The following is a 19857-nucleotide window of genomic DNA, read 5'->3' as shown; positions in this document are numbered from 1 at the left end:
ATAAGGAAGATCTTTGTGAACTGGATAGGGAATGTTTTCTGAGATGTTGAATAAAAAAGAGAAATATAAACAATGCGTGTAGTTTTATTTATGTATATGTTATGCTTGTTTTTTGGGGGGAAATACAGACAAGATAAACCAGAAATTAATGAAAATAGATAAGTTACAGATCGAGTGGAAAAAAGATAATAAAAGAGACAGGAGTGGGAAAAGATCTCTGAGTTAAACTTTTTGTAGTGGTTTTGACTTCTGAGCCATGTAAATGTTTCATGCATTCAAAAATGAACAGAAAGCAAAACCTAAAAGTGAACACAAACAGAAATAAATGAAACTGTCTGTCAAATGGATAACATAACCTCTTAGGGAAAATAATTGCCTCAAGTTACTGTGGAGTACTTTGAATAAATGTTTTAAGTTACTCTGACTGTAATAGGGTGCAGCCGGGAGCCCCCCAAAGAGGGATTTGTAACGGGGTCTAGAACTCAGGGTGTCCAGGAAATATTAAAAATACGAAATGTCCTCACCCCCACCAGTCTGAGCTGGGGGATGGGACACATAGAGCAGGGCCATTGAGAGCTGTTTTGCACAGCAACAGTTTTGCAGCTAACCTCTGGAACGGTCATTTAACATATCTATAACCTTTAATTGATTTCATAGATATGTTAAATAGCTGTGGCCATGCTTTGAGCCAGGGAGAAGGGGGTGACTTCCACTTCCACCCAGGATGTAATTGGGAGGCAAACCCCCCACCCCCATCCCGTTACAGCTCCTGCATGAGAGCTTGGAGATGATTCATTCCAGGGCCACGCCTACCCAGACTTTCCAGGGCACCCCAGAAATCTGGAAAAATACAGGAATGCTGGCAGACATTGCTGATTGTGGGAGGGGTCAGAAATAGAGCTGCAGAGGAAGATTGGGTGCTGGGATTTAAACTGAGGCCCAGCAGCCATGCTAGGGAGGGTACCACATGGCTTTTGCAAGAAGAAGGACCACACAGCTTTGGCAAGAGAGGGAGAACCATGTGGCCTTGGGGGCTCCCTTTGCCATGCAGCTTAAAAAGCCAGAAAGCAAGATGTAGCAGCGATGCAGAGCTCTCTCTTAGCAGTTTGGAAGAATGCAGGAGAGGCGCCGCGGGAAGGAAAGGGGTGGAAGGACTCTTGCTGGTGGGCCAGGAGAAGGTGCCACGTGAGTCTGGATTAAAATCTGGAGATCCCAGTGACACAGCTGGTGGTGCTAAGAACCAAGGAAGGCCTGCCACCCAAGCACAGGTTACTGGGAAGAACAGGGGCTGCCTGAGCCACAGACTTCTATTTCTTTTCCTGAGATGTGGTAACTCTGCCTGGGCAAAGGGAGGAGAAAGGACTGTGCCTGTTTATGGGTGTTTTAAGGGACATTGGGATCTTAATGAAGACATTAAGTCATTACTCTGAAGTCTGTATAACTTTCTGCATAAATAATTCCTTCCCTTTACACCAATCTCTGACATTGAGATATACGATTCCCTGGCGGTGGACAAGGCAGACCTAGTACGGGGGTACCCAGGAGAAGGGGGTTCCATTCGGTAATAGTCTATCATCCACCCCCAGGTCTGTTTGGTAACATGACTGTAGCCCCTTAGTGGATTACGTTCTGAGGACAAAAGATCCACAAGGAAATGTTAAATTTCACCACACACTGTGGTTAATGTTGATTAATATTGTTATTATAATTTTGAAATGATATATTACAGGATAAAGCAAATAAGAAAATGTCTTCATGTTTTACTAAGTGAAGGTTTTTAATGTACATAAAAAATACGAACCTAAAATAGAAGAAGAAAAATGACTACAATATTAAACTTGAATTAGAAATATAAATACGAGTTTTTGATTTCTTACATTTTAAATATATTTTCCAGCTCTGTTCACTGGCAGGACTGAAGGCAGTGCGCCCAGTAACTGCGATCATGTCCGCCAGCCCAGTCTCGTTCGGTTTGGGAATGGAAGTTCCTTAAGAGATGTCTAAACAGGAATTGACCGTTCCACTCTGGGACAGGGAAAGTACAAGGCGGGCCGGGTCTTTTTGTGGGGGTAGGCGAGGAAGCACTCAGAAACTGACAGAGCTGTGATAAAGGGTGCAGGCAGCAACCTGAGGGGCCTCCCAGTGGGCAAGATTAGGGAGATTTAAGTGTCAAAAAGATTAACGACTGCGCTTGATTGCAATGCATGGAGTAAATAAAAACTTGGTGTCTCCATTGTGATACAGAAAACAACAACAACAAAAAGAAATTTTAAAGATATTAAACACCATTCTGCAATCTCTAGGGAAATAACTGATTCAAGCAAGAATCACCAAAGGACACTAAAAGCATGAAGTGAAAAATCTGTGGGAAATTGATAGTCTCATGGCTACACTGGGTTACAAATTATGAAGAGGAAAATGTGCATGTACAATGGAAATATGCACCTGTCAGTCACTCCTTAAACAAATTATCAAACTTAGTTTAATGATAACAAACAAGTTATCACTGAAAATGGAACAAACTAATGTGTCTCATGCGTGATGCAGTAGTGATGTACATGAGACCAACTATGGAATATTCTTGCTGGAAACATTTAACCTGGTTGTGATCATGGCTCCAGATCCACATTGTCCAATGGAAATAAAATGTGAACCATGTATATAATTTAAAAGTTTATAATGTAGCCATATTGAAAAAAGCAATAGGTGACCTTAATTTTAATGATCAATTTAATTTAATATATGCAAAATAGTATTCCAACGTGGTAATCAATATAAAAATCATTAATAAAATATTTTCCACTGTTTTCGTCCTGGGTCTTTGAAATCCGGTTGCATGGCACCCTCACACCCTCCTTAAAGTGAACTGGCGGCTTTTCGAGGGCCCAGCAGCCGCGTGTGGGTCTGACTACTGCACCGGCAGCACGGCTCTAGATCCAATTGCTATTTCGTCCAAAATCCAAGGAACTGAGGCACAAAGTAAATAATATCACAAAGAAACATAACGATTTGGAAAAAAAAGATCAAAAAACCTTTTTTAATAAAGGACCAGTTAGTAAATATTTGAGGCTTTGCAGTGCATATGGTCTTCACACAATTCTCATCCTCTTCCTTCTTTCTCTTCTTTATTGCTACCCTTTAAAACTGTGGAAGTGTTCCTACCTCCAGGGCTGTACAAAACAGGCTACAATTGCCCATACCTAATCCAGTATGTGGTCATGCTACAAGACAGCTGGCCTGGATTTTCCAAAGAGTCAATGTCCTGGGGGAAAAGGTGGGAAAGAACGAGAGGGATTTGGGAGCTGACAGAGAGGCCGGCAGCTGAAGTCAAGTGGACGGGGAGTGGGCCCGGGAGGAGGCTGGAGCGAGGGGCTGGAGCCGCAACCTCCCTCACTTCGGGAGACCACAGCACCGTCAGTGAGCAGCCACCAAAGGCTGCAAACAGAAGCTTAACCATAAAAACGAGGTTATTCATCCAGCAGAAACTAAGCTCTCATTTCCATATCCCCTTGAAATCTCTCCTAGGAAATGCTTATTAAACAAATCAACTGACCTGAATTATGAGACAAAAAATTTTAGTATCATTCGTACTGCTTCGCACACAGAAGTTTTTCCTAAGTTACCTCTAATGTGTTTTCTGGTTATATTTAAAATACATTTGCTTTAGAGCACCTGGGTGTTATCAAGGCAGGAACGCGCTGTGAAGTTATCACTAGCAAAATCTAAACATGTTATTGGGTGAGTGGGACGGGAATAAGGTTTAGTGACCTGTTAATGTGATGAGGTAAAGCATGCAATTAAGGTGGAGTTATGATAATGATGGTTTCACAGTTATGAGAAAACACTTTAAATTAATTTATCTTGATGAATATTTAAATGTGCATTTTCTCTTTTTTGTTTGTTAAAACAGAATCCAAAGGAGAATGGTAGAATTAAAGCAGGAAGTGAGTTAAATAATAGAATTACCATAGAGATCAGCAAGTGTACATGGAGCAGAAATGACAAAAATGTGTTAAATTGTGTTCGATCTACAGACAGACAGACATGTGACAGGTAGTACTACTGTCCATCTTGTCTGGTGTCCCTCTCCATCTAGGTGCACGATAGGACTGTAATTCGCCACATATTTGAAGTTATGGTCTCTGACTTGCTGTGGCCAATAAAATGAGAGCAACATGTCACTGGGGGGGCACATTTAAGTGCACCTCTCAACTCCCCGCCGCTGACTGTTCCGTGGTGATTGTGGGAGTGTGAGGTGCAGCAATGGCCTCTCTGTAACACAGGTGTCCTGCAGAGTCATGTGGACCTGGAATAAATGAGAATAAATCTTTGTTGTGTTCAGATTTATTACTCCACGCTAAGATTGTAGAGTGGCCGATTTTTTTCTTTGTTGTTTTGTGTTTGTCAGCAAAGCATAGGGTAGCCTTCCTGACAATGCTGATCATGTCCTAGATGGTTGTATCTGGCGGGTTTGGTGAGAGATGTAAGAAAACAATAATATCCCTTGCCGAAAATGTTTCTACAATTTAATCAGAGTATGTAGATTGGGAGTCAACGGGACCAAGGGCAGGACAGCTGGGGGCCTGATGCAGAAGAGCTCTGAATGGTGGAACCCTGGGATGGCGCTGTGCCGCGCCATGAGACGTAGGGGAGTGGCCAGCCTGACTGCAGAGAGCTGACATCTTGTTCCAGGTGGTGAAGTACCAGAAAGAGACAGACAGACTCAAGATAAAGGGCCTTTGGAGTGTTAAGTTGACTCATAATGTTTAATACATTGTTCTGACATTTCAAAAGTAAGGATTATACAGAATTAAAACTTGACACGAACTTTTAAGGTAAAAGATAAAACTTCATGCCCTCTTCTTTGCTATCTGGGTGCTTCAATCAAAATGTTAATGTAATTTGTGGACCTTGATGTTAAGCCCTTGTCTCTAAATATTGCAGAGAAATGGCCCCAATCACCTCGACTGCAATGCAATGTACCTACATCACATTATCACCTAACGTTTTCCTCAAGCTAAAATATTTGTGGGGCTAAATTTATGCCTTTATATTTCTGTTATATACACACATGTTTGACTTTTTAAGTTCTAGGAGAATATGTTGATAAAAAACTACTGCCTCCTCCTTAAACATGGTTTCTATAAGCTACTTTCCTAACAAACATGCCGTGACCAAGGCGACACCAAACCCCTAACACATTGCCTCTGCCACCCTCAGAGAGGGATATTGGTCTTAATTTTTAGGCATTTTATGAAAATTATTGATCTTATTTTATACAATAAGGAAAAACAGCAGCAAACATTTAGAAAATATTAGTAAGAAGCAGCAAAAGATTATAACTCATTTTTAGTCAATATATCTTTAAGGACAGTAACTGTTCTGGGTACTGGAGTGTTGCAGGAAAATGAAGCGACCAGACACCGAGGGTTTCTGGAATACGAGGTTTATTGTTTAACGTGCACGGGCCCAGAGGAGTCATTTCCAAATTCTGAGCCCCGAACAAAGGATTCTTGGGGTTTATATAGTCTACGGGGTCTTCTTGTCTACGTAGCAAAGCGGGATACAGAAGTGGAATGCGGAAGTTAGTTCTAGCTACGGGGCAGAAGCAGAGGACAAAGGCTAAATTCGAAGGTCAGTTTTTAACAGCAGGGGTGTTACTCTCAGTCCCACCTAATGCACTGTTGTTTACTTATCCTAGACAGCCCCATCATTCTCTCTAGGGCGCCTGGGGCCTGGGCAAATAAAGGTTAAACAGAGGTTTTTCAAAGTTTCCCATATCAGGAGAACAGTGAACAAAACAATCCAAGTCCCTGAAATTTCCAGTGAGGAGACAGTCAAAGAGCAACTAAATATAAATATCAAATGACAACAAGAACTAAGAACCAAAATGAAAGCAATTAAGGGGACAGAGAGTGACTGGATTGGAGATTTACTGTTTCCGATATGGCGATAGAAGAAGCAGGCAGAAATATTACTACACTGACATGGATGAGGCAGTGGGCTCTGTTGGCTGAGGGGTGAATTACCGAACAGAAGGAGTGCAAATTGGAGAACAAGTGGAAAGGGCGATGCACGTGCAATCCACAATCAGCCACAGATGAAGACAACCTTTGTGCAATAGAAATGTATTTGACTTCCACAGGACCAGCCTTGATGCAGACAGAAATCAACCTGCCTTCAGATTAGCAGGTGTGTTCTCCTGGATTGGTTCCAAATGTTTGGAGAGGTCCCTTCGCTTGCGGGAAGATTCCACATATAACATCTATTTCTGGTCAAGGGGTGAAATAGCCCACCTAGCTTATGAAGCACTGGACAAAAGGAAAATATAAGGAATAGGTTGAACTGATAATGAGCAAAAAAAAGAAGGGATGACTGAGAGACAAGAAGTAGCACGCAGAAAGAATTCCACTGAGGAGCAAGGAAGCAGGTGCAGAACAGCAGAGAAAAGAATCTGAAGTTTGGCCCTGGCCGTGGGGCTCAGTTGGCTGGGGTGCCAGGCTGCGCACCGGAGGGATGCCTTTTTGGTTCCTGGTCAGGGCACATGCCCAGGTTACAGGTTCCATCCCAGGTTGGGGCCTGCACTATATATGGGGGAGGGAAGCAACTGATCGCTGCCTCTCCTCTTCCTCTCCTTTCCTTCCACGCTCTGTAAAATCAATAAGCACGTCCCCAGGTGTGAGTAATTTTTTAAAAAGTTTTCTTAAAAAATGCTGTAACACTGATAACAACTCATATTACCCAATGGCATATTTCACGAGTCATAGAAAATCTGGAAAGTTCCTTTCTTTCTTTCTTTTCTTTCTTTCTTTTTTTTTTTTTTGATGGAAGTAAACAGAATTTGCAGCGTGCAGGGAAGATATTTTCACATCCAGGACATAGAACATTTGTATATTTTATCTCCTTCCCTTAGATATAAACAGTAATAATGGCTCCTTTGGAGTGTTCGCGGGGAGTCAGCCATGAAGTGTCTTTTTATGAATGAATTCATTTACTCTTCACGACGGACCCATGCGGTAGATACCATTAAAATGTTTGTTTTACTTACGACAGAAGTGCTGCTGAGAAGTCAGACGACTGGAGGCTGGAAGGGGCTGCGCGGGGCTGGACCCCAGGGAGGCAGGCCTGCCCCTCGGCTGCTGCGCTGTCTGGCGCAGCCGGCGGACTCCCAGCTCCCGTGCACGCACCCGGGACACGCCGCCTCGTGCGGGGACTCGTTCTGTAGCAGAATAAATCCCCCTGAGTTGTTGTTGCCTCTCTCGCTGGCTTGAGACTTGTAAAACAGACATAGATGTCTTGGAGGTCTTAGAGTGGCTTTAAGAGGTACCCACAATACGGTGTCACATATAACTGATAAATAACGCAAACTGCGTGGGAGTTGCTTATTCTTCATGTGGCTGCTGGATCGATCCGTAAGAACTCTACACGCGAGGGGTCCAAGATTAACAGTGCATGTGGGAGAGATGAACGCTCTTCACCTCTTTCCTGGCTGGCTCTGTTTCGGAGAGATTATTGTTGGCTGACACCTTGCCCATAATATTTGACCATGACTTTATATTTTGAGGAAAAACTACTTCCTTACAGCTCCCACTCTGCTCTTCAAAAAGCTCCACCTGGTATCTCTTTGCTAAATCATGTCATTACTGAACGAAGTGGGTGAGCACACGGTGGGAGGTGTTTCTCTAGGGGGGGATTCACCCAAGAAGATGACATACAGATATCATCACCTCCAGTAGCCGCCCCCAAGTTGTGTCTATTCTTCCTTCTCCTTTAACATACGGTATCTCTTTGTCCCTGCAAGGCAGGGACACGCAGAGCCCTCCTTAGGGTGCGCAGGGCCCCTCAAACACGTTTTTCCTTTTGCAAGGCCCCACTCTATGGCAACAATCTAAGCCATCCGGAACCGGCATGCCGGGGTCGTTTTAGCAGCCCCACCTCACGCAATTCTTAAAGAAACAGACAAACTGCCTTGCCCAGGGGCGTGATTGGCTTTCCATGTCACTCTTCCAGAACCAGGACTCGGCCACAGCCCAAGATGACTGACTGAATAGGCATGAATCATGGGGCAAGTCAGGACATCTGGTCAACTGGGCTCATTAGGTGGATGGTAGGAGAGCAGCCCAACACAGAGAAATCGGGACTGAGCCCACCGGGCCCCAGTCCTAGCTTGGAATGCCCCACCCAGATGGAGGCCGATCCAATCTCATCTGGTCCCAGGTACTGGGGAGGGCCACCGAATTGAGGACATCACTTCCAAGAGTGAGACCCCCTGATGCCTGGGGCCCTTGTTAGGAGGACACCGGATTACTCAGGTCTGAAAGTCACCCCAACACCTCAATCTGTACTCACCTCGCCTAACTTCTCCCTGGTTGGCCTTGTCCGCTCTCCTTTTGTATCCATTGTCCTCAGAATGCAAACATATTATCGATATTGTACTGTCTTACTTTGGACCGTGTTCCTTCTCGTTGGTTTTATAAAATCTGAACGCCTTAGTTGTAGCCCTCATTTAGATGTGGTCTAGCCACCCAGTCCCCTCTCATCTACTCAGGAACACCGCCTCAGCAATTCTCCCTTCTTGCCAAACTCTTTGGACTCATCCCTGACTTCTCTCTGTCTCCCAGATCCCATAGCCAATCCAGCATCAAATCTTGTTGACTCCACTTTCGAAATACACCCAGAGTTCCTCGCCTCTGACCGTCTGCACCGCTCCCACCTGGGTCTCGGCTCTGCCTTCCTCCTCCTGCGAGCAGCAGCCCACCACAGGGTCTCCTGTCTCCAGTTTTTCTCGCGATAGCCTTTCCTCAACACAGCAGCCGTAGGGATCCTTTAAAAATGGTTCTTCGGCCCTGGCTGGCATGGCTCAGTTGGTTGGAGCGTCCTAGTCCCATACACTAGAACACTGCAGGTTCGTCCCGGGCAGGGCACACACCTGGGGTGCAGGTTCTCCGCTCCGGCAGATGTGGGAGGCAACTGACTGATGTTTCTCACGTCCGGGTCTCTTTCTCTTTCTCTCTTTCTCTAGCTTTCCCTTCCTCTCCTTCTAAAATCAATAAATGTATTCTTAAAAAATTTAAAATTTAAAAATAAAATAAAACAGGTCTTCAAGTTTTACTCCTTTGCTCAAAACCCTGAAATGGCTCCACATCACATTTATGGTGAAAGCAAAAGCGCTCAGGCGCCTCCCTGCTCTGCTCTTCTCTCGGCTCACCAACTCCCCCCACCCCACCCGCACGCTCCCCTTTGCTCACTCTGCCTCAGCCTCAGGCCCCCTTTACCCCCTGGCACTGTCCGTTCCCTCCGTCGGGAGTGGTCCTCCTGCCCGAGGGTCTGTGTGACTAACTCCCTCCCCATCTTTGAGTCGGCACTCAGCGTGGCCTTCTCAGCGGGCCTGGCCCTGCCCACTGTGCCGAGGGCCCCTGGTGGAGATATGAGCTGCCCACATATTGAGATGCCTCAATCCCCTTTCAACGGTTACCACCCGATTTTGGTAAGCTCACCATGCACCCTGCTGTCCAGTCCCTTCCAACAGGTTTCTGACAAGGAGCAAGGCCACTTCCTGAGCCTCAGGTTCCTGTGTGACCGCATGTGTTAGAGTTGCCAGGTAAAATACAGGGTGCCTCGTTAATTTGGATTTCAGAAAAACAACCAATAACTTTTAATATAAGCATGTCCCAGAGTGTCCTGTATTTTTACCTGCTAAATTTGACAACCCTGCACTTTGCATTCCATGATATTTCTGTTTTCCATGTTTCTGGCTCTTACTGGGTTGCAACACTCAGTCCCAATCCCCTCCAGGGCCAGCGCTTTTGCTCCTCTGCTGCCCTCTACTGGCCACAGTTGGTCACTGGCGCCCGAGGGAAAGGCTTGAGAGCTTGGGTCTTGGAGAATGTTTGAGGGAATGTGGATGAAGCACTGTGCTGAGCTGGATAACTATTCTATGCCTGCCAGGAGCACCGAGGCGAGAAGATTAGAGAGATTTATAGAGAAATTGTACTGGATTGGGAATGAGAAGTCTCAGGAAAGAAAGGTTCTGGCCTAAAGTCTATTACGGTCAAGCTCTGCAACTTTGAAGTCACTAGGACTTAGGGACTCCTGTGGGGAAAACAACTATTTGAAAGTGCAGCCACGTCCATTTCGGAGAGATAACAGCTCTGGAGAAACTCTTGGCTATGCAAAACCAAGACTCAGAGTCTGACAAGAATAAGAAGAAGCAAACTTAAGTAAAGGAAATTGTTGTAGATAAAAATGCGAAAAGGGCATTGTCTTTGGTGGCCTTCTTTGGATAACTGAATTGGGCCCGCTGGGCGAGGGTGGTGTCAAGAACAGAGAATTAGGGGAGAGAGGTGAAGAAACGTTTTGTAAACAAGAGCACTTCTGGCAACACGGCGTCTGACTAGGCCAAGGAAGACCAGCAGGAGTGAGGTAAAGTCTGACCCCTGAGTCAAAAGTTTCTTATTTCACGCAGCAATTCCACTCTGTTTCCTTCCAGCCTTTTATAAAGCGTGTTACAGACAACCACGTTGGGCGCGTGAGGTTGGGGCTGCGTGGCCAGATGAGAATGGAGTGGTTCTGAAAGAGCTGGAACGTCAGGTGCTCCTGACGGGCAGGAGTGTAGGAGCAGGTGGGCACTGGCGGTTGCAGCTGCGAGCGGCCACCTGCTCATCCTCCTGGGCACAGCCACGGAGAGCTGGGGGTGACTGCAGCTCCTGCAGCTACACAGCACAGGGACTGGAGATAGAATCGTGTGCCTTCTGTGGCTCACATAAAATGAGGTTGCTGCTAATGGGTGCAACCCTGTGCAGCCCTCGCAGTCCGGGATTCTAAGATGTGTTCCCACAGAAAGAGAAGAATGACAGACTGAAGGAGCACAGAGAAATGGGTGAACACGTCAACTGCTGGGATCCCAGAGAAACTTCCTGTCATGTGTATCATACCTGGCGCTTCTTCACTAGTTCATGCAACTAGTGACATCTCCAAAAGTTTCTGAAGTGATGGACCTCAACTCTAAGTCAGGAGTTCTGCCTTTAAAAGGACTGACAGAAGCTTTGGAGATAGAGTTTTTTTCTAAGCAGGACTCAGAGTCAGAGGACTTTTGCTTATCTCCTCACCGCAAGTCTCTCTGAGGAGAAAAACCAGTGTACATTTATTCTCTTTTCCAGAGCAACCCATCAGTGTTACAGTTTAACAAAACTATTTACTCATCCTTTGGAATGATCATGCATTCATGTGTTCAACAAACACTTACCGAATGCTTATTTTGTGCCAGATATTCCTCTAGGTAATGGTGAGCAAATGACATACCTGGAGGCCTCCCAGAACTTTCAACTAAGCCTGGGAGTCAGTAGTAATTAAATAATTACCAGTGTTAAAGTAATTAAACCAGGAGGCCTTTAGACTAAGGTGACGCTAATGCTGTGGCAGCCTCCATAAGCAAACCCGAATCTAAGCCTATAAATTCCCCAAGGTTATAAATTGAAACCTACGGACAAGCAATCACAAACAGCTATCTACCCTTTCAGGTATAGCCAATGAATACCTTCCTTGCTTTGCTTCCAGTTTTTCTCTATGAAAGTCTCTCCCCAGGTTGTATAAGTGAAGCCCTCCTAATCACTGCCAGTTTGGCACTGCCTGATGCCAACTGATTTTTGCTCAAATAAACTCTTAAATTTTACACATGCCTCAGTTTACCTTTTAACACCAGAAAAGCAATGTAAAATCACAGTAGTGAGAAGTGCTCCAGAAGAGGAATATTTACAGCTAAAAGAAAACTTCTAAAGGGCATTCAAGGTAATCCATGAGGTCAGGGAAAGTTGTCTCTGAGGAAAGGATTGAGCCAAACCTGGCATCCCCTTCTATTAATGTTGAGAGGATGGAGCAGGGTTCACGTCACCATGGGCAGGTAGAATGCTCCAGGCAGAGGATGGAAATCACTTTATCTTTGATGATAAATACATTTCTTCAGGATTTAGAGTCGAGCTGGTGAGAAGGGTTGTGCAAACCAAATTACTCCAAAATGCTTTCCAGAATTGGCTCAGGGGTGGGCAAAAGCCAAGCTGATGCAGCAAGGCCTTTTCCCAGTTCAGTGAATGCTGAGGATGGTCCAAAGTGGTGTGGGTATCCCTCCTATGAAAACCTCTAAGTAATCTATACACACACACACACACACACACACACATTATGTTTATGTAACATAGATAGCGTCTCCCTGACACACTGTGGAGAAATAACCGACATCCGTGTGCAGTTTTTAGAGGGGAAGACAGTTCATGGCCCTCCCCAAAGCTGACAACATATTCCTTGCAGCTCCATCAAGGACCATCAAGCAATCGTCCTTTAACTAAGTCCTCCTTTGTGGTCCCAGAGCTCTTATTGTGTGGTCTGCTGATGCACTTACCTGATTGTATTTTGTCATTTGTTGATGTCTCTATGTTTCCTAGAAGGTTGACAGCGAGTATAATCCTGGTGTTTGACCATTAGCTGTGCTATTATGCTTTCAGTGTTGCTGAGAACAAGGTTGTCCCTTAAAAACAGAATCTTGATACCGTAGTTGCTTTGTAGAAGTCAGGAATATTGTACTGAAGGGAGTCATCAAAATAGTTAAGCGTTGTCTCTATGCAAAGTGCATTTCTACTGCATTTAAGTAGCTATTCATTGCTAGTAAAATCAGTTTCTCCCTTTTCATTCCCCCTATTAAAATCTCTGTGGCAGATCAAGATGATCAGTAGGAATACAGCATTAATTTTGCAGTTACGGTTAAATAAGAGAAAGTGTGATAAAGAAATAAAGGTTTAGAAAACAAGCCTTTGGAATAATCTATAAACCTATTTGCAATGAACTAATTCAATAGCAGCCTCATCTAAGGATATTAACTGAAAAATACTAAAGAAATTTTCACATAAATTCAGTGATCTGAATTCATAACATGCAAAATTAAATGCCATGTTCAATTTTGGTTTTTACACAAACTTGAATATTGACATTATCCATGAGAACCAGAAAGAGTTGGCAGTCGTACAGTGCTCCAAGGCTTGTACAACATGGCAGAATTTCAGTTTCCATTAAATAAACAACAAATGACTTTAAAAATTAAACACAAAGCTGAATTTTTCATAAAGAATTGATTTCCTAACTGCCTGCCCAGTGTCTTCCTAAATGTAGAGAAAGTGCCCCCTAGTGGAATTCCGGTGCAGCACTTATTTCTGCAGTGTTTTCCATTTATCTAGTCAATCCCGAGGGTCTGTGGTGTGCCAGGCGCTGTGCTGGGCTGTGGGCCCAAGGGCACGATGGAAAGCAGAGGTCAGCAGTGTCAGATGCTGCAGAGAAGCCAGGGTGGTAAAGTATGGATGTGGACCACTAGGGTTTGCTATTAGGAGACCACTGATTGTCTCAGAGAGAGAAATTTTAGTGGGACGGAGGGCAAACCCTGAGGAACAAATGGGAAGTGAAAGAAGGATGTGAGCCAGTACAAACTGCTTTATCAAAGAGCCTAGCTGTGCCCTGCCTGGTCTGGCTCAGTGGATAGAGTGCCAGCCTGCAAACCAAAGAGTCCACTGGTTCAATTCCCAGTCAGGGCACATGCCTGGGTCGTGGGCCAGGTCCCCAGTAGGGGGTGTGTGAGAGGCAACCACACATTGATGTTTCTCTCCCTCTCTTACCCTCTAAAAATAAATAAAATAAAATCTTTAAAAATCGGTTTCTATCTTGAGGAGAAGCAGACGTGGGAAATGAGAGGTTGAAGACAAAGTAGAAAGGACAACTGAGTAAAGGAGAGGAGAAGGATCCAGAGCAGAGAGGGAAAGGCCCGCAAGACGGATGGAGGAGGTGCGGGCCGGAGGGAAGACCGGGCCGGAGGGAAGACCGGGCGATCGGTGGGTCTGTCCAGAAGCAGGAAGGGAGTGGAGAGTCAAGCCCAACATCTGCTTTTTTTCCCTCTGAAGTAGAAATCAGACACAAGGGCTCAGAGTCAGAGCGCAGAAAAGGAAGGGGGTTGAGGAGAAACCTAGTGACTATGGTGGGGTATGCAGGCAACGGATGACACGAGACCAGCGGGACAGCTAAGCAGCCCTGACGAATGGATGGAAGTGGAGACCACAATGTGCAGGTCGTAGTCAGCATAGTAGTGACGTCTCAGTACTCGTGACGTCTCAGTACTCGCGACGTCACAGAAAGCACATTGCAGGGAAGAGAACCAGAACATTTTTTGCAGATCAGATATTTTGCAGGTTAGATATGGCAGAAAAAAATACTGAGGATACTTCTGAAATTTAAAAAAAAAGGAAGTGAAGGTTAGGGGTGGGCGTAGGATTGTCATGATAGAAGGGAGAGAAGCTGAGAGTCCAGAGATCTTGGGGTTGGGCACGAGCTCGGTGGGAGAAACAAGGTGAGGGACAGGGGGGCAGGAAGTTGTGATCCAAGGGGAAACATATGTTCCAGGCACCATGCTAAACCGTGTATTATTTTTACTAAACCTTACAACCAGTGAGGACACCAATCCAGAGCTCACTCGGGCAGTGTCTCCCAGCGGGTCAATTGGCCCCAAAGCTTGGGCGTTAAATCCGCGCTGAGCGTGAGAGGGGGAGCAGTCGGCTAACGTTGCAGGGTGGGCCGCAGGACTGAGCCGCTCTGAGGCCGGGTTTGAAGGTCGGGGTTTGAAGGTCGGTGGGAGAGACGCCGGGCTGCGCTGGGCCTGACACACCAGCAGGGGCTGCGAGCCAGGATAAAGAGACCGGCCGAGGGAGTAAATTGTAGGAATGCAAGAGTATGGGGAGAGAGGGAGAAGCAGGCGGGTCGTCTGAGCCCTGGAAGTGGTGACATTTTACATGGGGGGTTGGCGCGGCTGGCTGTACAGTGTGTAGAGCCCAGTGCAACATGAACATGTGGGGGCCTTGTTCAAACATAATGCTGTTAAAGATACTAAAACCTTAAGGAAAAAAGCCATTCCTTTCCTTTATGCTGCACCCACTCTCTCTTAACCTGTCGTCGGGTTTTCATTTACCATTACACGCTGCGGTCCCTTGGACATGGGGACACTTGCAGAGGGAGTGCAGACCCCGACAGGTGCCCATGGGGGCGTTGTTTGGGTGGCCCCCCGGGCATTGGATTTCTAGCTCCCCTGACATGCGGCACCCCTGCTGAAGGTGAGGAAACCAGTCTTCCCTTCCCACGGCACGCCGCAGCGGACCAGAGCGGAAGGGTGGCTACCGAGGAATGATACCCCGGAGGACACACGTGGTGCCTGGATCAGAGTAGGCGATAGGCTCGCCCCAGCCCAGAGCCCACCCGGCAGACTGAGCCCTGCCAGCCTCGAGCAGAGATGGGGCCGCAGTGCCCTCGAGGAAGATGCCGGAGGTGATGTCTCCCCATCTCAGCACTACCTGCACCTGCATCCAGCCCCCCCCCCGCCCCCGCAGCGCCCCGCCCAGAGCCAGAGGGCAATGGTGGGGCACAGGTGGGCTTGATTCTCTGAGGTGAGCCAGTCCCTGCCTGGGAGGAGACGGGCTGGGCAGGACCCAGCGTTTCGGGGGCGGGAAGGGGTGTGGGGAGGCCACGAACCCGGCCAGGAAAGGCAGGGAGGCAGCAGCAGGTGGGACCGGGCGCCGGCCAAGGCTCCAGACCCCAGAGTATGTGCCACTGGTCCCAACAGATTCCCCTCAAGACACAAATTAGGTGCATTTGTTACGTTAACTTGCTGGGGCTGCTGTAACAAAGAACCTGGGTGGCTTAAACAACAAATTTATGTCGTCACAGTTCTGAAGGTTAGAAGTCTGAGATCAAGGTTTTGGCAGGTTCGGTTTGTCTAGCGGCCTTTCTCTTTGCTTGTGAAAAGGCACCTTCTCCCTCTGTGCTTCCATCACTTTCCTTTCGTGCCTCCGTCCTAACCTCCTTTTCCCGTAAGGAATTTTATAACTTCAGGAATCTCCTCTTCTTACCAATCCTATTGGATTAGGACCCGCCCAAACGATATCGTTTCACCTTAATGAAAGGGTCTTTAAAGGACCCTATTTTTACACACAGACACAGTCAGCCCTGGCTGGCGTGGCTCAGTGGGTTGGACCCTGTCCCACAAACTGAGAGGTGGCTGGCTCGAATCCTGGTCAGGGCGCAGGCCTGGGTTTCAGGTCGGGAGGCTTTTGGAGGAACAGCCACTGATGTTTCTCTTCCACTGTGTCTTCTTCCCTCCCCCCTCTCTCTAAAGTAAAATATTAAATACAGTCACATTCTGAGGTACAGAAGGTTAGGAGTTCAACAGATAGATGGGGTTGCACAATTCACCTCATAACAGTTGTCGAGTTTCAAGATTAACTCGAGAGCATGAAACCCCAAGCCTGGGGCACTTGGGTGCGTGGGGCCCTGTGCCACAGGTCTAGACCCTGCCCGTGAGGCCGGCCCTGGGCGGTCGGTCAGCGGTGTAGGCGCCGCAGAGTGGAGCTGGAAGAATCAGACCTCCTCCCCCCAGACCTAGAGGGGCCAGGTTCATGGAAGAACGAGCACCCCTCGCTGGACAAAATTGTAAAGGGAGAAAGAAGGGTGGTGTTCCTGATGAGAACTAAGTTTTGTTAAGACAACGGGGAGGGTGAAAACGTCTTTGAGCAGGTTAAGAATGAAGAGAAGTTTCTTTGCAAGCAAATGAACATCCCACCGGGCAGACCAGCAGCGCCTGGGAGGGGGGGTCGGCCGGGAGGGAGCCAGCCCTGGAGGGAAGAGAGTGCGTGAGGGTGAGAACGTGAGAAAGAATATGTACCGGACGACTTTACTGTCATTACTTTTAATGAGGCTGGCTTTAACCTCCTTGGATTTAGAAATTAAATTAAATTTTAATTGAAGTACAGTTGCATATGAACATTCCTTGATCCAACTGCTGCCACACTGCCCGCAGAAGCCTGGGGTTCCTGACTGACCGGCGGAGGAATCCCGTGCTGACCGCCCCGTGTCCTCTGGTGGGTTCCCGGTACCCAGCTCAACATTTGCAGAGGGCGGCTGTGAGGCCGCACACCCTGCGGTTCGGTGGACGGCCCGCTCTCCCACACTGGGAGCAAATCCATCCTTGTTGTCGCATCGCTGCAGTACTCGGACAGATTAAGCTTAGTCCCTTGCATATTTGCTTGGTGGTTGTTATCTGTTCTATCTTATAATAAAATAGCCTCTCTCTCCCCAAGAACAACAACAAAAGCCCTGTCTGCATTTATACAAATAGAAATGCTGGCAGTTAATACGTTTAAAGAGCTGCTATAGTGGAATAGCAGTACAAGAAATTAATAACACGTGAAGTGGAAAGGCAAAAGCAGCTTTCTTACACAAAAAGCTATGTAATGAAAATACTGATGCATTGTTGCATATAATTTTTATTTAGTATTCAAATTCCATCACATTATTACAAAAATTAATTTGTAACTGTTCTAATAATGGCAATCATTTAAAAGATTGAAGTGATACATAATTCATTGACGACAAGTTTGAAAATACAGATAAATGAAAAAGCTGCACATCACTATAATTGTAACACCCAGTTTCTTTCAGATATTTTTATTTTCTTCTAGTCCTTTTTATATAATTGTGTATTTATATACTTTCTTTTTGCAAAAAAAATAAGATCCCACTTTATATAGTGTTTAGTAATCTGTCTTTTACCATTCAACAATGCAGGACAAACACTCTTGCATAATATTAAGTTAATGACGACCCCAAGTTATAATTTATTTCACAAATTTCCGATTGTTGCACAGTTAGGTTCTTTCCAGCTATTTACTATTATAAATGATGTATCAATGGACATCTCTCTGGCTATAATTGTTTGCACCTCCATGATTATTTCCATAGGATAGACTCATAGAAATGTTATTAATGTTTCAAAGTTGTGTATGTTTTCAAGCCTTTTGAAAAAACAAGTTTATCAGGTAGCAAAGGATAAGAACCAGTCTACTTGGATGACTACAGGTATTTTCACAAAGTACAAGAGAAAGCATACTAGATTAGAGCATCAGGACCAGTGCTGAGTTTCTTCCTCTCCCACCAATAATTCCGAAGAGCTTGACTAGTCACTCAGCTGTTGTAGTCTTGTTATCGTTAAACAGGGTTGACACAGGAGAAGATGAAGGAAAAATGTGCTATCAGCAGTTTATGTAAACAAAGGCCTCAAGGACTTGGTCCAGAAGCTCAGTAAGAGCTGGTGTGAAGTGATGACTTTAAGACATACACACAACGCCACACATACACTTATGTACACACAGATACACACACACATGTGTGTGCGTGGCCGCACTTAACACAACCTTAGACTAAGTTAACAAACACACAAATTAAATAACAGAATAAACTAATACTCTTATTACTTCCCATATTTAAAGTATTACATTTGATTCGGTATGATAAATTCTAAGAGCGCTGTTGATAAGTTAACATTTTTCCCATTATTCAGTGATAAGGACACTTTTCTTTTTTTTGGCTTTCCATCCCTTCAAGTTTCAAGCTCTGCTAATGTAAAGGCCTTGGCTCTCAGGTGAGAGATGGTCCCACGCAGACTCAACAATGGTTCCACTGACCTGGAAGTCGAAAGACTCATTTTTGGCTCTTCAGGCCACTGAACCAAGAAGAAAGAAGCAAGTTGTCATGCAGCTCTGGGTACTGACTGCCATGATCAAGGGGAGCTCAAGTCCGGGAGCACGGTGGGGGCAGCAAGGTCTCAGGTTGCAGAGCAGGGAATCCCCAGCAGTACTGCTGCAGTTTCACTGGTGCGATTGTAGCACCCTGACGAAGGCGGGACCCTGAGGATTAGCGCGCTCTGGGAGGGAAGATTTGGCGCACACCATCAGGGTAGGGATCCTGTGTGACCCATATGCTGGCCGAGGGCAAAGAGAACATGGAAAAAGAATGGAAGAAGCACCACGTGAGTATAAACTGCAGCCTTGTGAGAAATTACAGAAACAAAGACTATAGCAGCCATGCATAGTTCTCTGCTTTGCTTGTATCTGTGTGTATTAACCAATGATTTATTTTCACCTCTCTTCTCTCCTATATCATGTAAGAAATACTAGTGATGATTACTTTTATTCTTAGAAAACTCAAACGGAAGAAATATTAAGATCACTTAGAGACGGAAATGATGATTGATGAGAACGTGCGCCTCTCTTTTGGGAGAGTGACAGCATCTTCAATTATTTAAAGGGTATTTGTGTGATATTGTTACTGTGTCTGGAAGTTTCAATACAGACTACAGGGTGAGAATAAATGCTGAATAGACAAAGAGTGGGTTTTGTCTGTTGGCTCAGAGTAAGCTCCCTTCTTGCCCTCCTGTGCCTTAGTCTGTATTCTGAGAACCCTGCGTTTCCTAGTCGTTCCTGGAGGCTAACTCCTCGCCATGGAGTGTGGAAGCATTGGAGAAGCTCTATCTTTCTCTGCTTCCCACTGGGCCCCAGCACTAACAGACGTGGCCACAGAGGTGGTGCTGTCCACGTTGCTGCCGCCTCCTGGGCAGCACCGTGCAGAACGTCAGCTGCAGCTTCTCAGCCGCCTCAGCAGGGCAGGGGTCGTGGGCTCTCAGTTACACTTTTCCTCTTTTGGCTCCTTCATCCATAAAAGTGAGAATGGCTTTCCTTAGTTATTAATCTCTAACTTTACATTTTCACTTAAAAATATTTATTCATTTATTCATTTATTTTTAGAGAGAGGGGAAGGGAGGGAGAAAGAGAGAGAAACATTGGTATGTGAGGGATACATTGATTGGCTGCCTTTCAAACACCCCCGACCTAGGACCTGGCCTGCAACCCAGGCATGTGCTGTGACTGGGAACTGAACCAGTGACCTCTCCATTTGCAGGCCGGCCTTCAATCCACTGAGCCACACCAGCCAGGGCACATTTTC

The sequence above is a fragment of the Artibeus jamaicensis genome, unplaced genomic scaffold (assembly GCF_021234435.1).
Source record: "Artibeus jamaicensis isolate MK-2021 breed Jamaican fruit bat unplaced genomic scaffold, CSHL_Jam_final contig_233, whole genome shotgun sequence".
Classification (NCBI taxonomy): Eukaryota; Metazoa; Chordata; class Mammalia; order Chiroptera; family Phyllostomidae; genus Artibeus; species Artibeus jamaicensis.
This window is presented reverse-complemented; position numbering follows the sequence as displayed.